The following is a 16,745-nucleotide window of genomic DNA, read 5'->3' as shown; positions in this document are numbered from 1 at the left end:
ATATATATATATAGTATCTGATATAGTATCTGATATCTAGGGGAAAGCTGTAGTTTTATTTTATTTTTTCCACTTCTGGCAAAATAATCCTCTTAGCATTATTCAGAACCACCAATGAAGCCACTCCATAAAGCCACATATTCTAGAATACAAGTCATGTAGAGAAGAGCAGGGCTAAGCAAGATGAAAGAGCAGGGTATGTTTTTTGATGGGTTTGGGTAACACCAGAGAGAGAAGTCCTCAAACGCAGCAAATGTCGAGTAAATTGAAATACAGCTTAGTGTCCCTGAAATTCTTGTCATACTTTTCCCTTCAGACACACCCTTTTCTAAGATTATTTTTGAAGTTCCCTTCCTTGCTCCCCTTAGAAACAATGCTTAAATCAGCATTTACTTGGGCATGGAGGAGGGGGAAGCAGACTGCATCTACAGATGGTAACTCTGCACTGAGACTGGAAAACACAATTACAAATGTTATGAAAACACTGGGGCTCATGAAATCCGAGGGAAAAGTGTCCCCAAAACCATTGTTTTTATTTAATTTTTTTTTACAGACAAGGCCTTCAAGGGAAAGCACAGGAATTTATGGCAGGTTTAACCAAATCAAGTTAATAGGAAAAAAATTCCCTCCCCTATTAGTACTTGTGATATTATTACGGGCTGTATTTTCCACTCTGCCTTCTCTCCTAGAAATGCCAGTGTGCTGCTTCACTTCCACCTGTTTTCCATTTTATTCTGCAAAACGATCAGGTTTCCAGTGATACCTATTTAATATTTCTATATTTTATTTCAGTCTGAAAAGAAGCCTTCTGGAGCAATTCTTCCATTCTTCTAAAACAGGGTTTCTCAATCTGAACCCTATTGACACATAGGGGCAGGAGGATTCTTTGTTAGGGGGCCGTCCTTTGCGTTGTAGGATGGTTTGCCGCATCCCTGGCCTCAACCTACCAAAAGCCAGTAGCAGCCCCCCAGCCTGTGATATCTAAAAATGTTTCCAGACAGTACCAAGGGCTCCCTGGGGAGCAAGCTCTCCCCCAGTTGAGAAGCACTTCTGTAAAAGAAACTGAGTAAGAATTAAAGGTCATCTGAGGCTGACTTTCTAAATGGCCAGAAGTGTAAAATGTTGCCCTAGCACTCCCGGCACCTGCCAGGAGTTAGTGACCACTGGAGCCTCATCATCTACACTGCAGCTTGCACCTCTCCACCCGGGAAAACCAGTAGAGGGCGATGTTTGCACAGGAGCCGCTTGCCTTCTGGGCTCATTTCAGGTCCTTCAGCCTTTATTGCTTACAAGCAAGGACGAGGAACACTTAATCCGCAGGGAAATATCTCTTATTTTTCCTGGGCCTTCATTTAATTAAAAGTTAATAACCCGGCCACGCAAGGAAACTGGCACACTCATTCACAGCTGGTAAGAGTGTAAACTAGCACTTTTCTGGAGGAAAATTTGGCAGCATTTATCAAGAAATGCCTTAAAAACAAGCCCCCTCTCTGACCCAGCAATTCTACTCCTAGAAATTTTACCAGAGGAAACAATTAAGGGTGAGAGCACATCTTTACCTATGAGGACAGTCACCGAAATGTTGCTTACGGCAGTAAAAACTGGAAATAACATCCCATTCTAGGGAGCAGGTTGAATAAACCCTAGGACACAGCCACACAACGGACGAGCACGCAGTCCCCCAAAGTGCTGGACAGCGATGGTGCAGGTCCCAGGAAGTGAGTCGTTTGTAGAGACCTGAGGATGTGCTGGGCCCTGGGATGAGTGCTGTGCACACGTGAGCTCATTTAATCCTCCCAACAAGCCCAGGTGTGCTGCTGTGACTATCATCCCAGACAGGAAAAAAGCCTTCCGTAATTTGGCCAGCGTCACCCTGCTCGTAAGTGGGATTCTATCCCAGGCCCCAATCTACGGAGTCCATGCATTTAACCTCTCAGCACATGGCACTTACTACAGACAAAGGGCAGAGCCAGGAACCCCAAACACTCCGCTCAGCTACCTTAACTACACGCTCTTATGGATGCTGAGGCTTTACGGTCCAGCTCTCAAAGGTTTGTTCCTGAGCCTAGAACTGCTGAATTGGCACCACGGGAACTACGCTCCAATCTTTGCTAAGCTGTTACACAGAGCTAAGTGACCCAGAGCTGCTTCGTTGATTACCCGTGAGTTTGAGTCTCCTCAAAATAAAATGCTGCAGTTGGAAAAGATCACCTCAAAGCTCAGCTCCCTCACCCCATTTCTCTGCTCCCGGTTTCTGGTAGCTTCCCAGATATTTTCATACGTTGCCACTGGTCATTTATCATCCCCAGGAAAGCCCAAGGCTTCCCAGAAACAGCTGAACTGTGGGATGAGAACAAGCAGTTTCTCAACATGCTGTGTGCAACCCACCACTGTGCTCTGCAGCACAGGGCTTCCTGTGAGAGAAGGAAATGAAGAACTGGAGCAAACTCCCAAATCGCAGCGTCTCTGTCCAAGTGGCACGAGGGCAGGAGACAGGCAGCTGACATCCTCCGCGGACCCCGGGACCCAGCCATCAGCACTGCGGCTGATCTCAGCCACGCAGGGAGGGCCCTCTAAAAACAGCTCCATCCATGGATGTGCTTCACAGGGTCTTCTGCTCTTCCTGACCCCTTGCTAAGAACTAAAAAAAAAAAAATCAGCAGGTTTGAAAAAGCTTCAGAGGAAGCTGGCTTTAGTTACAATGCCAGAGCCGACATCTGGAAGAGCTCTGAGCTGACAGAGAGAATATTTATGGAATCAAATGACTGCGATGTACTCAGCAGCTTGCGAGTAAGGACAAGATCTTACTTGTTTTCTGTTTTCCCTGCACCCAGCACTGGTACAGACTGAAGAAACCAACATGGACCACTCGGAGAGCACTTTTTTGCTATACCTGGAGGCGGAGCAAGGGACTGGGTTTGTCTTTAACACATAAATATTTGTGTATCATCTTTGGCACACAATAGAAGACTCAAAATAAATACAAGATCCTTATTATCTTACAAAAGGTCTATGCGGATTCAAGGTCAGCCTGGAGAAACAACGGTGTATTCGTTTTTTTTTAATTGCAGTATAGTTGACTTACAATGTTGTGTTAGTTTCTGGTGTACAGCAAAGTGATTCATATCTATATATTCTTTTTCAGATTCTTCTCCATTATAGGTTAATACAAGATATTGAATGTAGTTCCCTGTGCTATACAGTAGGACCTTGTTGTTTATCTAATTTTCTATTGTTGCTGTAATAAATTACCATAAATTTAAATTTAAATTTATTTAAATTTTAAATATATTAAATTTAAATTTATCAATATTTTAATTTAAAGCAGCACACAGCTGTTATCTTAGAGTTCTGGAAACTGGAAGTCCAAAATCAATTTATCCAGGCTAAAATCAAGGTGTCAGGAGGGCTTCGTTCCTCTGGAGGCCCAGAGAATCTGTTTCCTTGCCTCTTCCAGCTTCTACCGGCCGCCTGCACTCCTTGGCTCCTGGCACCTTCCTCCACCTTCAAAGTCAGTGTCCTCACATCTTCTCTGACTCTGATCCTCCTTCCTCCTTCTTATAAGAGCTCTTGTGCTGTACTGGACCCACCTTAATAATCCAAGATAATCTCCCCCATCTCAAAATCCTTAGCTGAATCATATCTGCAAAGCCCCTTTTGTCATGTACAGTAACATATTCACAGGTTCTGGGGTTGAGGACGTGGGTGTTTGGGGGGGCATTATTCTGCCTACCAAAGACGAATAGGAGTTGTTAATTTGGGGAGAGTGCACGGGGCACTATGGTCCACTCTCCAGAGTCCATCTCTTCCTCCCCAGAGGATTAATCAGGGCCAATGATCTAATGCCATCCCCTTTGGCAGTGGCTGGTTCAGGGATGAGACAAAGATGGAGAGGTTGATGCGGAGGCCTTTGGGGAGAATGTCCCTATGTCCCTGATCTTTTTTTCTTTTTAATAAATTTATTTATTTTTGGCTGTGTTGGGTCTTCGTTGCTGCGCGCGGGCTTCAGTAGTTGTGGCACATGGGCTCAGTAGTTGCGGCACGCGGGCTCTAGCGCGCGGGCTCAGTAGTTGTGGCGCACAGGCTTAGTTGCTCTGCGGCATGGGATCTTCCCGGACCAGGGCTCGAACTCGCGTGCCCTGCATTGGCAGGTGGATTCTCAACCGCTGCGCCACCAGGGAAGTCCCGACAATGTCCCTGATCTTAAGATCAACACACCGCAGAGACCCCACAGGTCATGAACTGGAAGCAGGCTGCCCAGCTGCTGTGGTCAGCCAGCATTCTGGCCGTGGGGACACCCGCCTTAGCAGGAGGCCCGTCCTGTGGACGGAACACAGAAGGAGCCCGAGCCTCCAGTGACCTCGCTGGGCTGCCAAATTAACACAGTGGGGAGCCTGCTCTCCTAGACCTGGGGCTCCTGTTTTGCAAATTCACACATCTCCTTATTTTTAAAGCAGCTTTGATTTGGTTCTCTCTTTTGCCAGTTTAAAGAAGAGGGAAGGGAGCAACAGCCTCGTGCTTCCTCACAGCACCAGGAACCACCCCGTGGCTAAAGGAAATATTAAATCCATCACGCGCTGCTGAGAGAGGCACAGATACTTTATGGCAAAAATCTTCATTCTTTTCAGCGTGATACATGTTAAGAACTTTCTCCCATAACAAGCAAAGGTTTTTATGATAAATTAGTGCAAAATCAGCTGACGATCAAAACTGGGTGATCTGCAAAGGAGATAATCCGTGGGAAGAAAGAAGTAAAAAGCCTGGAGATTAGACTATCAAAGTATGAACATGGGGGCAGAATACGATGAGTTTTGCATGTGAAGACACAAATTCCACAAACATTTATTCAGCACTGTATTAGTTTCCTAGGGCTGCTGTAACAAAGTACCCCAAACTGGTTGGTTTAAAACAACCAAAATTTATTGTCTCACCATTCTGGAGGTTAGAAGTCCAAAACCAAGGTGTCGGCAGGGCCCTGCTCCCTCTGAAACCTGCAGGGGAAGAATTCTTCCCTGCCTCTTCCTAGCTCTGGTGGTTGCTGGCCATCCACAGCTGGTAGGTGCATCACTCCAGTCTCTGCGTCTGTCTTCACATGGCAATTTCCCTGTGTGTCTGTCTTCACGTGAGACATATGTGAAGGTATTCTCCTCTCTGCCTGTTATCTGTGTCCAAATTTCTTTCTTCTTATAAAGACACCAGTTGTATTGGATTAGGGCCTGCCCTAATGACCTCATGTTAACTTGATTACACCTGCAAAGACTTTATGCCCAACTGAGGCCACATTCACAGGTACCAGGAGTTAGAATGCAAATTGTCTTTTGCGGGGGAATACAACACACCCCATAATAAGTATACAACAAGGATTAAAGTGATTCCAAAGATGACAAAGACCTAACCCTGGAGGGGCTCACAGACTGGCTGGGAGATTGCTATGAAATGGTGCAGGGAAAGTGATTGCTGCAGCAGCCCTATGAGGTAGGTGCTATTGTCCTCATCTTAGAAATGGAAAAAACTGAGGCTCTGGATGGTTAACTAATTGGCTGAGGGCCACAGAACTGGTAAGCAGTAGAGCTAAGATCCAAGCCCTGCTTTTACAGATACCGGAAGGCTCTCTCCCACCACGACAAGCTGGGGGCATTCTCCACCGAGAACAAAGAGATGCATTAAAGTCCCAAACATAATACCTTTACATAAACATACACAAACATAAACCTTTTAATGCCTATTGGGGAAGGATACAGGCAGTGGGGGGATAAGGAGAGGAGAGCCACTGACCCACTGTTCCTTCCCCCACAAAGCCTGACACGGCTACACCCTCCAGACTGCCACCTGCCACAGTGGCTTTGCAGACAGAGGCAGGCCGGTGGCATCCATCAAGTGGCATCGCCCATCCCTCCACGCTGCCTCACTTGCAGGTGGCGTCCATCTCGCCACACAGCAGAGGACTAATGGACAGGCCATCTTGGGGTTTACAGTGTGCAGGTGGTGAACGAGGCTTGAAAAGCTGTTCTTTCAGGCTCGGCTTCTGCTGCAGGAGGGGTCAGGGCTGGAGGAAGTGAGGTGTAAGAAGTGCCCAGGTGGAAGCGCATGGCTACGATAAGGTGCTGTGCATCTTGGCCACTCCTCTGAGCACTGATGTTGGGAGGCTAATTAAGAATCAGATGGGGCTTCCCTGGTGGCCCAGTGGTTGAGGGTCCGCCTGCCGATGCAGGGGACACGGGTTCGTGCCCCGGTCCGGGAAGATCCCATGTGCCGCGGAGCGGCTGGGCCCGTGAGCCGTGGCCGCTGAGCCTGCGCGTCCGGAGCGTGTGCTCTGCAGCGGGAGAGGCCACAACAGTGAGAGGCCCACGTACCGCAAAAAAAAAAAAAAAAAAAAAAAGAATCAGACGGCACCCCTGGACGGGAAAGTGCTCTCTGAAACCTCTGCAGGGGAGAGGGTCACAGGGACAGGCCCACCCAGGGCAGGTCCTGACCTCAGCACTGCTGACATTTTGGACCAGATCCGTCTTTGCTGAGGGAGCTGTCCTGGGCACTGGAGGATGTTTTGGTTAGCCCTCCCCCGCGCAAGTCAAGTCGACCAGGAATGTCTCCAGACATTGTCAATCGTCCCCTGGGTGCAGAATCACCCCCGATGAGAAGCACTGGCCTAGGGGAACACGTGTCCACCCACGAGGAGGGGTCGCTGATTCCCGTGCCGGACCTCGGGAAGCCTCAACTGACACACTCCACTGTCACGGCAGCTGCTATGGGAGCTATTAGCTGGCTGCCCACCCCCAGCTTCACAACCTCAGACAGGCAACTCCTGTCCCCACAATGAAGAAAAGATTCCACTTGCCACTAGAGACACACTGATTTCAGAATACGAAATTGACATTCCCCACAAAGTCAATAGGCACAAACTCCCTCACCCACAGACTTAGGGCCACAGGAATTCAACCAGAGGCAGAATGTGTTCAAGTCCAGAACATGAGAATACTCAAAGGATTAGGAAAGAGCCCAAAGCCCACGGCAGGCGGAATCTCAGCACAGAAGTGCCACCATCCGTATGGTTAGGAGAACTCCTCTGTGAGGCCAACAAGAGGCAGGGGAGTAAGACATTGACCTCAAACCACTCAATGGCTTGTGACTTCTCCCTGGACACCAGCCAGCGATGCACTGTCGGCCCCGAAGCGTCTCTGAAAATCTGTGACTCTGGACACCAAACAGGCACCAAGCACACCGAACCTGACAGGCACTCTCTCTCTGTGGATATGTGAAACTGCTTGCTGCACCCAGTTGTTCATAAGTTTAAAAGATCTAAGAGAGGTGGCCATGCTCCCAGGCACATAACCACCAAACATACCAAACATCAAATACAACTGCAGGTTGCCCCGTGACATAGTTTTATCAGAAATCTTTTTCCAAAACATAGGTTTATCCACACCCAATCTTACCTGTTGAGGTGTAAGTGGGCCCCCTCGCCTGTCCATTGACCCCCCTGGGTTAGAGTCCTGGGGGCACCTTAGCAGCTGTATCCCACCCTCGCTCTCCTCCGTGCCACACACCTGGGTGACAGGCAGACCCTAAGCAGCCTGCAAGCCGCAGAGCGTCCAAAGCAGCCGCTTTCCCACTGTGGCTGATTTGGAGTCTTAGCACAAACTCCTTGGCATCTCCCGAATTAGCGTGAGGGTCTGGAGGAAAAGCAGTGGAGCCAAAGGGTTAAGAGCTTGGCTCTGAAATCAGACAATGTGGATTCAAAGCCCAGCTCCCCCGTTTGCCAACTGCGTGACCTTGGGAAGGGTCTAACTTGCTTAGATTCAAATGTTGATGACTGTACTCCAAAAAAATGGTTATGCCAATTGGTGTTTCATGTCATCTTGGTTGCATATAAATACCACATCCCAAATGCATCATCTGTAATTTCCAGTTGGGGCTTCTTGTGAACCAATCTGAGGTATCCTAGATTTTTTTTTTTTTTTTTTTACGATTTTTGTCACCGATCTTTCACAACTGCCTCATCCATATTTAATTTGATGGCAATATATATATTGTTTGAAAAGCAACTCGCTTTTATCTTCCTAAACATTCCACTTATTCTGCAGAAACAACCAATCTTGATTTTCACACTCCTATCCCAAAGATTTATGTACCTTATAATTAAATAATGTGATGACATACAATTGGCATATACAGGTTTGGGAACACACACAACTGACCCTTGGTTAAGCTGACAGCTCAGGTAGAAGAAGTGTGTGGACACAGAGAGAAGCCTACTTAGCTTCGAGCTTGTTGCAGGCAGGGGTTGGTATATTTTATAGAGAAAATAAAGAGCCCTGGTTACATCGATGGGCCAGTTAAGTAGGGCTTTGATGTAGCAATAATCAGCCAAGTCCTACAAAAAGGCAAAGGCCAGAGTAATTAGCTCAGGCCTGGTTGGAGTGTCCATCCACAATGACGCGTTAGCCAGCGTGTGACAGCCCTCACTTTTCCCGCATCTAATATCGCCCTTCCCCGAGGAGCTAGCTAATGGGTACACAGAAGGCAAGGTAAGAGTACAAAGGAACAAAGCCAGAATTGTTCTGCTGGGGCTCAGGGTGGGCCGCCCCCAAATGCGCCACACTGGCATATTGATTATTTTGAATTAAAGTTACTTAAGAAATGGCCAGGGCTTCCCTGGTGGCACAGTGGTTGAGAGTCCGCCTACCGATGCAGGGGACACGGGTTCATGCCCCGGTCTGGGAAGATCCCACATGCCGCGGAGCGGCTGGGCCCACGAGCCATGGCTGCTGAGCCTGCGCGTCCGGAACCTGTGCTCCGCAACGGGAGAGGCCACAGCAGTGAGAGGCCCACGTACCGCCAAAAAAAAAAAAAAAAAAAAGAAGGGAACTTAATTCTGATGCCCGAAGAGGCTCAACCATGACGCCCAGTTAACGAAGACCACACTTTACCCAAATGTTCAGTCCAAGGGACCGAGTCCAAAAGGCCATTAGATGGACCCCTACAGTGAGACCAGCAACAGGGTCAGCAGGGAGCCCTCGGGCACTACAGGCAGGGGACCAGCAGGACCTCAGGTGGAGGCCAGCACACCTGCTTGAGGCTCTAGGCAGCGGATCTTCCAGGTGACCTCCAGGCTGGATTAGATGATCCCCCTTTACCGCTGTAAGAAAAATGATCTTATGGCAGCTGGGATGCTGGAGGAGAGACAAGGGGTGTTCCTATATTCCACAAACACTGCTGTGTTCGATGCTACTGTGGTCTTGACTCTTGGACTGTCAGCGGAGGAGACACCCCCTGCCCTCCTGGGATACAGCTCATCTAAACTCGGCAGCCACAGAGTTCAGGGTGACCTTAGGGCTGGGAGGTGCCTCGGAAAACTCACGAAGCAACAAACCAGTGGTTCCTTACTGCTCGGCACCCGACGCTTGCCTTTAATGAGCAGAGAAGCTCCGGGTGCCCCCTCAGGAGTCCCTCACCCACTGCCGTTTCTCTTGCTCAGGGAAATGCATCCGTGTCCTTCACTGTGTCCCTGTGAGAAGGCTGGTTCCTGTCGGGGGCACTGTCATTTTCATTAAAGGTCTAAGGAGGCATGCAGGGTATTAAGAATATCAAAAAACCAAACTGTTTCTTCCGGCTTCCTCAGCATTTTATTTTTATTCTTGGGCGCAGACAGATGGACAGCGTAGAGGTGGCATCATCTAATGCCCTGTATCTGTTTAACTACAGGGAGGGAAGGGAAAGGGATAAACAACTAGTTCCTGGTATTACGAGTTACCATACAGACCACCTATCATTTATATCAGCCACTCAGTAGAGACACTGGTCATCCATAAATCACTGAAGAATATCCAAATACCTTATGCTGGTCCTTAAAATGGTTTCAAAACTATCCAAACATTTCTGTATGTGCTATTTAAATCACCGAAATATTCTTGCAACAAATACACAATTTGATTTCAAGGAAACGAACGAATGAGAAACATGAATAATATTTTAAGCGTGGAAGGATCTGTCCCTTTGTCTTCTGAGGGTTACTTAGGACAAAAGTGGAAAAACTTAAAAGATTTTCAAAAATAAACCCGGAAATCTCCTGGACAAAGGAAGCCTGACTTCCCTTTTGCTACAATGGCAGTCCTAACGTGCTTCCATCCTCAAGGAAGAGAAAAACATGCGGAGTTTCCTGTTCAGAAACTGTATTCTTGGGCTCCTGTATGTGGCCGAGATGTGTGGGACAATCCAGCTGGTGTTCATGGGGCACCTAATACTGCGCGTGCAGCAAATGCTGGGGAGGATCGGCCACAGGTTTTGGGAAGACGCCCCTGTGCCCACACGCGGGGTGGAAGATACTGCAAACTGTTATCAGCTGACAATCGTTCAGCCAATCTCACACTTCCCAGCTTCTCCCACTTCACGACTTTTCAAAAAGCAGAGGAAACAAGAAAGAAGGAAAGAAAGAAAAAAAAAACGACACACAGTCCCACCACCATCTGGTGGCTTCAGACCAGCACGCACGGGATTCTGGCATGCACGGCACTGGCAGCCACAAAGAGCAATATTCCTCTTCTTATGTTGCTATTTCAAAAGCGAAGTGAGACTGGTAATATGGAAACACAAAAACACGGACACGCTCGCACTTCTAGGAAAAACCCTAGTGGGAGCAAAGGCATTCCGACAGGGACTCTCTCCACCTTCATTTCTGATGGAATGGCGCCCGGTTGCAAAGTACTGCGGGAGTGTCACCTGGGAAATGCCGCCGGCTCCCCGACATCTGCCACCATGAACTCCCGCTGCCAGGGTCTGCCTCTGCTGTATGGGTGCAGAAAGACGCTCCCACTGGAGCCAGGCCTGAGCAGCTCGAGGACGCCAACACGTGCCAGCAAAGCAGATGTGGGTTGATGTGCAAAACCACACGTCGTTTTCTTAGCACATGAAATTGAACTGTCAGGCAGATAAGATGCTCACAGCCACTGATCTGAGCATTACCTCCCAGGCGGCTTTCAGGGATAAATCTCAAGGTGGCTTGAGGAATATGGAAGCAGAGGAGGGCAGTTCGTGTTTTAGGGGTCAGAGTTAAGAGCCTGAGGCACCCGTCTCCCCCAAAGGGTTGAGACCCCAGAAAGCGAACCCTTGATGCCTCTTTAAGCTGCTCCTCTGGCTCTGCTTCTGTTGGTGACCAGACCCCTTGTGACAGAGATTATCCTTAGGACAGTTTATCCTAAAGCCTCCAGTATCTAGAGTCAGGTTACCCTTGTGTGTTGCTGGCCTAAGAGCTACTCTATTCTCTTAAGGGGCTTCTATACCTCCCTGAACTACGCCAGAATGTGCTGACTTTACCACTCTCAGGAAGCAATCTTGCTGCTTTCCAAATTATTAAGAGTAGCTACCATTTACTGAGCATTGGCAATCTAACAGGCACTTGCAAGCACACTGTATTCAATTTTTAAAATCTCATGATACTCCTTCTATAGGTATCACTGTAAGGTAAGGATTATTATCCTCATTTTACAGATGAGGACAAGGGGGCTCAGAGAAGTTAAGTAATTTGTCCACGGTTGCACAGGAGAATTCAGGATTTGCATCCAGGGCTGAGTCCATAGTTAGAACTTGTAACCATCTGTGAAGATACCTCACTGTTGCTAACATGTACCAACATATTTGGTGGATGAGAACTTAGGTTTTTGCTCTCCAGCCCCATCCTGTGACTGAAGGAAAATAAAAACCCTGCCACCCAGACATCTGTGTTATCAGCCAGACTCAAACCACACTGCCGCCACTTGAACTGTGTGTGAGCAGGCTGGTCTGCATGCAAAGCCCTGGGATCAGGGGGGCATGGGCTGTCTCAGCATGCCTCACCTCCTGCAAGCTTCCTGTGGCACTGGGGTGCTATTTATTTGTGCAGAGGACCCTTCTCTACTTGCCAGAAGAACCTTTCCCCAAATCACCCTTTCAGCTACTGACCCATCCCAGGAAGGGCCGCTGAAGTAGCGTTTCCCAGAAACGGCCATCCCTGCTTAGCCTAATTCAGCATCCCTTGGTTTTCTACAAACACTGTGTTTCTCATAAAACAGCACATAAAGTGCATATCTTTGGACATAGTAGGTGCTCAACAAACCTGACGAAGTGGGACCTGGCAGACATGCCAAGCTTCAAGTTCTAGGCCCGTAACACTGGCTCTGCCCAATTCTCTTAGTACATCTCCCTCCTCCCCACTCTTTTCTCCATCCCTACTCCACACCCCACCCATCCCTGTAATAAGGAACCCATCAGGAGAGGTTAAGATTTAAGATTCCAAGGGAAAAGTGGTTGCACTTAGGCCGAGACGACACTCGTGACACTGGAAATGCAGTCAGAGTTCCCTTTTGTAGCTGACTTCCCAGCCAAATTCACTTAAGATCATTCAAACAGACTTAATTACCATCTTAGTGTCTTCCCCTCAATTTCTATTTCGAGTCGTACCTTCCCCCAACAGTTTCTGAATGAATGTTTGGATGGTTTCTGACCTAAGAGTAATTGAAACTCTAACCCTGGTACAGCCAACAGGAGGCTGACCCTTACAGCCAAACCGAGAAAGCAGGTCTAAGGCTCCAGGTGGCAAGAAAGCAGCACCGTGACACAACCAACGTGTCCTTAAGACCCTACAAGCCAGGCCAGCCCTGACCTCCCATCCTCCATACGGGGTACAAACTGGTTTTAGTTCCTAGCTCCCCAACTGAGTCTCAAGGTCAAGCAGTAGTAATGTGGGTCCCAAAACTATTCCTCTCCTCAATTCCCTGAGAATTCCACCGCCACGCAGACCGTGCCAGGTGAAATGCAGGTGGACCAGGTGCCCTGGACAGGGAGGACAGACACGTGGAACGTGAGTGTTCACCATGTTGCACGCCCATAGGACACGGGGGTTTTGCTGGGACAGGCTCCTGCTGGTGAAGCTTCCCCACCCCCACCAGATGTCTTCCTGCCAACAGAGAAACGGCAACTCTGGGTCCAGAGAAAAGAGGAGGCTTGGGAGCATCTGACAACGTTTGAGGGCAAAGTGGCTCCATAGAAGCTGAGAGCGGGTCACAACGTGGTCCTCGGTTCCCACTGGCCTCCATCCCTCCCATGCCCGGGACAATAAGAAGCCTGCAGAGGACTCAGTATAAAAAGGTGGGCGTGAAGTAATGTTTCTCCTCTGCCTCGCACAGGACTAGCAGCTTGGAGGCCTCCAGCACTGGCACTTAAGGATGGGATAATGGAGGGAAGGCGCGAATAAGGGGGCCAGGTGATCACTAGCTCACCTCCCCGTTCCCACGCATATACACACGTTGTCACATTTGTAGCACTGTCCTGGGTTTACTACTTCTTGGGCCTGTGTCCCCCATTGATAGGTGACCTCCAGAGACAGCTTCTGAACCACCCCTGAATTCCCAGTGTCTGACAAGATACATGACCCATCTTTGACTCAATAGATATTTTGCAGATAAAGGAAACCAAAAAAGCAAAAAAAAAAAAAAAAGAAAGAAAAGTTTAATAATTGGATAATATCCTATTCTGAAGAGCTGAGCTAAACCTGAGCTCCCAGGAGAGGGTGCTAAGAGGTTCTTTTTGAGTATTAGACTCACCCCTGGATCCACTCTGCCATGATGTGAAGACAAAAGGGAACAGGAGTTCTGGATGGAAAAGCTGTGAATTCTGGGAGTCCTGCCTGGTTTAAGGTTCAATATCGTCTAGGGAAAAAGCATATCTAAATGCTAATTTGATAAAGAATATTTAGACCAATGTTTGGCTATTCTGCCAACCTTTCAAATGAAATCTTTGAGCACCTACTACATGCAAGCCGTTGAGGAATAATAAGAGGGTGAGTCTTCTTCCAGGTAAGAACGCACACAAAAGAAAAATAAGGAAGAATTGAGTCTTTTTGTTTGAAGATACGGGGCTGATAACGGACCTCAAAAATCCCCATTAGCATGGAAGAGGGTCCATTAAAATGTTCACAATATTCCGAGCATATTTTTTTTTAGAAGATAATTACTAAGAATCTCAGGAAGCTTCACATCCCCTTATATGCTGTTAGAAAAGCCTTTGCAGGAGCAGCTCTGTTGCCATGACAACAATCACTTGGCTGAGTATAAAGGAGGACCAGGGACCTACCAGATGGTATTCTCAACAGTCAGCCCGGAGATTTTTGAAAGCCACTTTCTAAAGGACCTTCAGCATCTCGGAGTTACAGAATTTACAAGCTGAGTGAGACCTTAGGGGTAACCTAGTTTTAGCAAGTCACCGCAATTTCTCTTTTCTCACCCTTGCCTGAGTTGCCCAGACTCAGCTGAAACATCTCTACGGCCAGAGACCTTACTCTGCACCCCCCCATAGGAAGAGGGCAGGGAGTTCTCCCCCCACCCCCATAATCCTTAGAGTGGAGTGAGCATAGGTTTAGGAAGAGAGGGAGTTATTTGAAGAAACCTTCCCTCCCCAAGCAGAAGGTTTGGGTAAAGCATTCTGGCCTCTTTGGCAATGGCTGCCACTGCTCAGTGAGTCTGAACAAAACAAGAACAGCCATGGAAGGTAGCTCCTCCCAGGTCTTAAGCACAGAGCTGGTTTCTAATTCCAGCCATCGAGTACTACCTGGAAATTCATAATTGTCACCTAAACAGAACGAGTACCAAGGACCCTGGTGGGACTCAGTAAACCACTTAGGAGGCTACATGTGGCAAAAACATAACCACATGGCTTCTCTCCACCTGCTGTATACACAGTGCACACGTGTGCGTGCACGTACACACAAACCCACCACGATGTGCCTCTTGAGTCACCCTGCAGAGCATCACTGAGGACGGCTTCTCTCAGGGCCCTGGTCACTTTTTGAGATGAATGCATGTGGATTCTTCGGTAACTCCCAGGGGGCCACATTTATGTAGACCAGGACTGGGAGAAGAGGGCGGGGTGAGCTGGAGGGACTGCAGGGTAAGTAATTCATCCAAGTGGGTGCAAGCCTTCCTGAAGGGGAAAACCCACACCTCGCCCGCATGTGCTGCTATGAGAAGCGGCACGGCCTGCAGAGGAGCCTTCCAGATCGAGCCAACCTGAAGAGGCGACCTCCAAGTATCTCCTGACACCACCCCATCGTGGCAAGGTCCTGAGACAGCAGGGGCCCGGGAAGCTCTCCTGGGTGCCTGCTTCCATTCTGTCCGCAGCTCCCTTCAATTCACTGTGCCCTGCAGCTCACCACTTCCCAGGTGGCTCTGGACACCATCTGCATCTCCCAACAGACACTCTGGGCCAGTGCAGCGGTACCTGGGACCACCACCATGAAGCAAGCTTAATGGCTCATTTCATATGCGAAAGAGTCAGAAAAGTGTAAAGGGAAGAATCTATCTTTAAACCCCAGTGTACTTGGCGCCTTATAAAGAATTTCTACCCTCCCAAAAGAGGACTTTGAAAAAATGAAAAAGATTTGCATGACCTGCAGTACTCTCCTTGATACCAGACACCCGAGTGGGCTTATTTTCACAGGAACATATTTGATATGAAGACAGCACCAGTGAGCAGGGGTCTCCCCAAAAGGCTGCCACGCAGCCCCCCAGGGTTTGCCGCCAACGTTTCCAATCAGGAGCCCAGCACTCCTTCGGTGAAGAACCCAGCAAACCATCTTGATAGGACTCCATCGGCAAACTTTAAAGTTTGAGGCAGGAATTAACTCCAGTAAGAATCCGTGTCGATTCTGTGAGCATCCCAGAGAGATGGCATGACACCACTCCAAACTAGTGGTGACAACTGCGGGAGACAAAGGCAGAGAGGGGCTCCCAACCCGAAGGCGGAGGACAAAGAGGGCGGGACAGGCAGGCGTAGGCTCGTTCCTGGTCCAGAGAAAGAGCTGGCCCTCCCCCTCTGCGGGCCTGTCAGCCAAGTTTCCAGAAGACCACGCAGGTCCACAGGAAACGGCACAGGCGGACAGCCGTGAGGTAAGAACGGCTGTGTGTCCAGATGGCTGAAAAGACCAGCTCCCAGCCCTGGAGAGGCTGGTTTATTTTAGGAGACAATTACCAGTTATTACAAAGCTGAAACTGACCATTCAGGTAGAAGTCTTAGCATCGGGGATCTTCTGGTTCCAAGCAAGAAAACAGGAAAAGCTATGACATTTGAATGAGGCCAAGTATAAAGAGTGTGTCTGTGTGCATCTGTGTGTCTGGGTGTCTATGAGAGACAGATACAGACACGAGTGAACCCAAGAGTAGGGACAGGTTAAGGCACCTGACAATACTAACCCACTAGGTTAACACAGAATTGTATTCAGCCCACAAACAAGCATTCAAAAGCAGATTAATAACTGCTTAAAAAAAGAGAGAGAGACTAAAGAAACCCAATTTTCTCATTTTTTAAGGTCAAAAGACTGAGACCCATCTGGTGGATTAATAAGCCCAGGACACCCACCATCCAGCTGAGTGCCCCACCAGAGAAACAACCAAATCCCATATGCAGGCTATTCCTCTTATTTCATTCTTCGGGAAACAGGGAGAAGGGAACCCTAGGGAACGTTTCTCTGGCCCTGGAGAGATGGCCTGTTACTGAACGCCTGAGACGGAGAGTAACAGTCCCAGCCGGTCACGAATCTAGACCCAGGCCCCCGGGTACACCACCTCTCAGCTAGCGCAGGGCAAGCCAGCCAAGCAGCGGTGTCCCACCAAGGTTCAGAACTGGGTTCAGGTGCTGGACATCCCTTGTCACTGTTCCAGCTCTCCCTCCAACCAACGGTATAACCTTGGGTGATACCCACGCTGAACCTCAGTTTCCTC

At 48.6% G+C, this 16,745-nt stretch overlaps 1 protein-coding gene across 8 annotated transcripts in view; it reads right to left on the bottom strand.

The window, feature by feature from the left end:
• The window catches only part of MTSS1 (MTSS I-BAR domain containing 1), a 165,415-nt gene that overhangs the window by 37,189 nt on the left and 111,481 nt on the right, over positions 1-16,745 (bottom strand). The gene's annotated exons all lie outside the window — the stretch shown is intronic.

This window comes from Mesoplodon mirus, assembly GCF_964341445.2.
Source record: "Mesoplodon mirus genome assembly, chromosome: 16".
NCBI lineage: Eukaryota > Metazoa > Chordata > Mammalia > Artiodactyla > Ziphiidae > Mesoplodon > Mesoplodon mirus.
The sequence above is the reverse complement of the archived record's forward strand: the minus strand, read 5'-3'. Positions and strand labels throughout refer to the sequence as shown.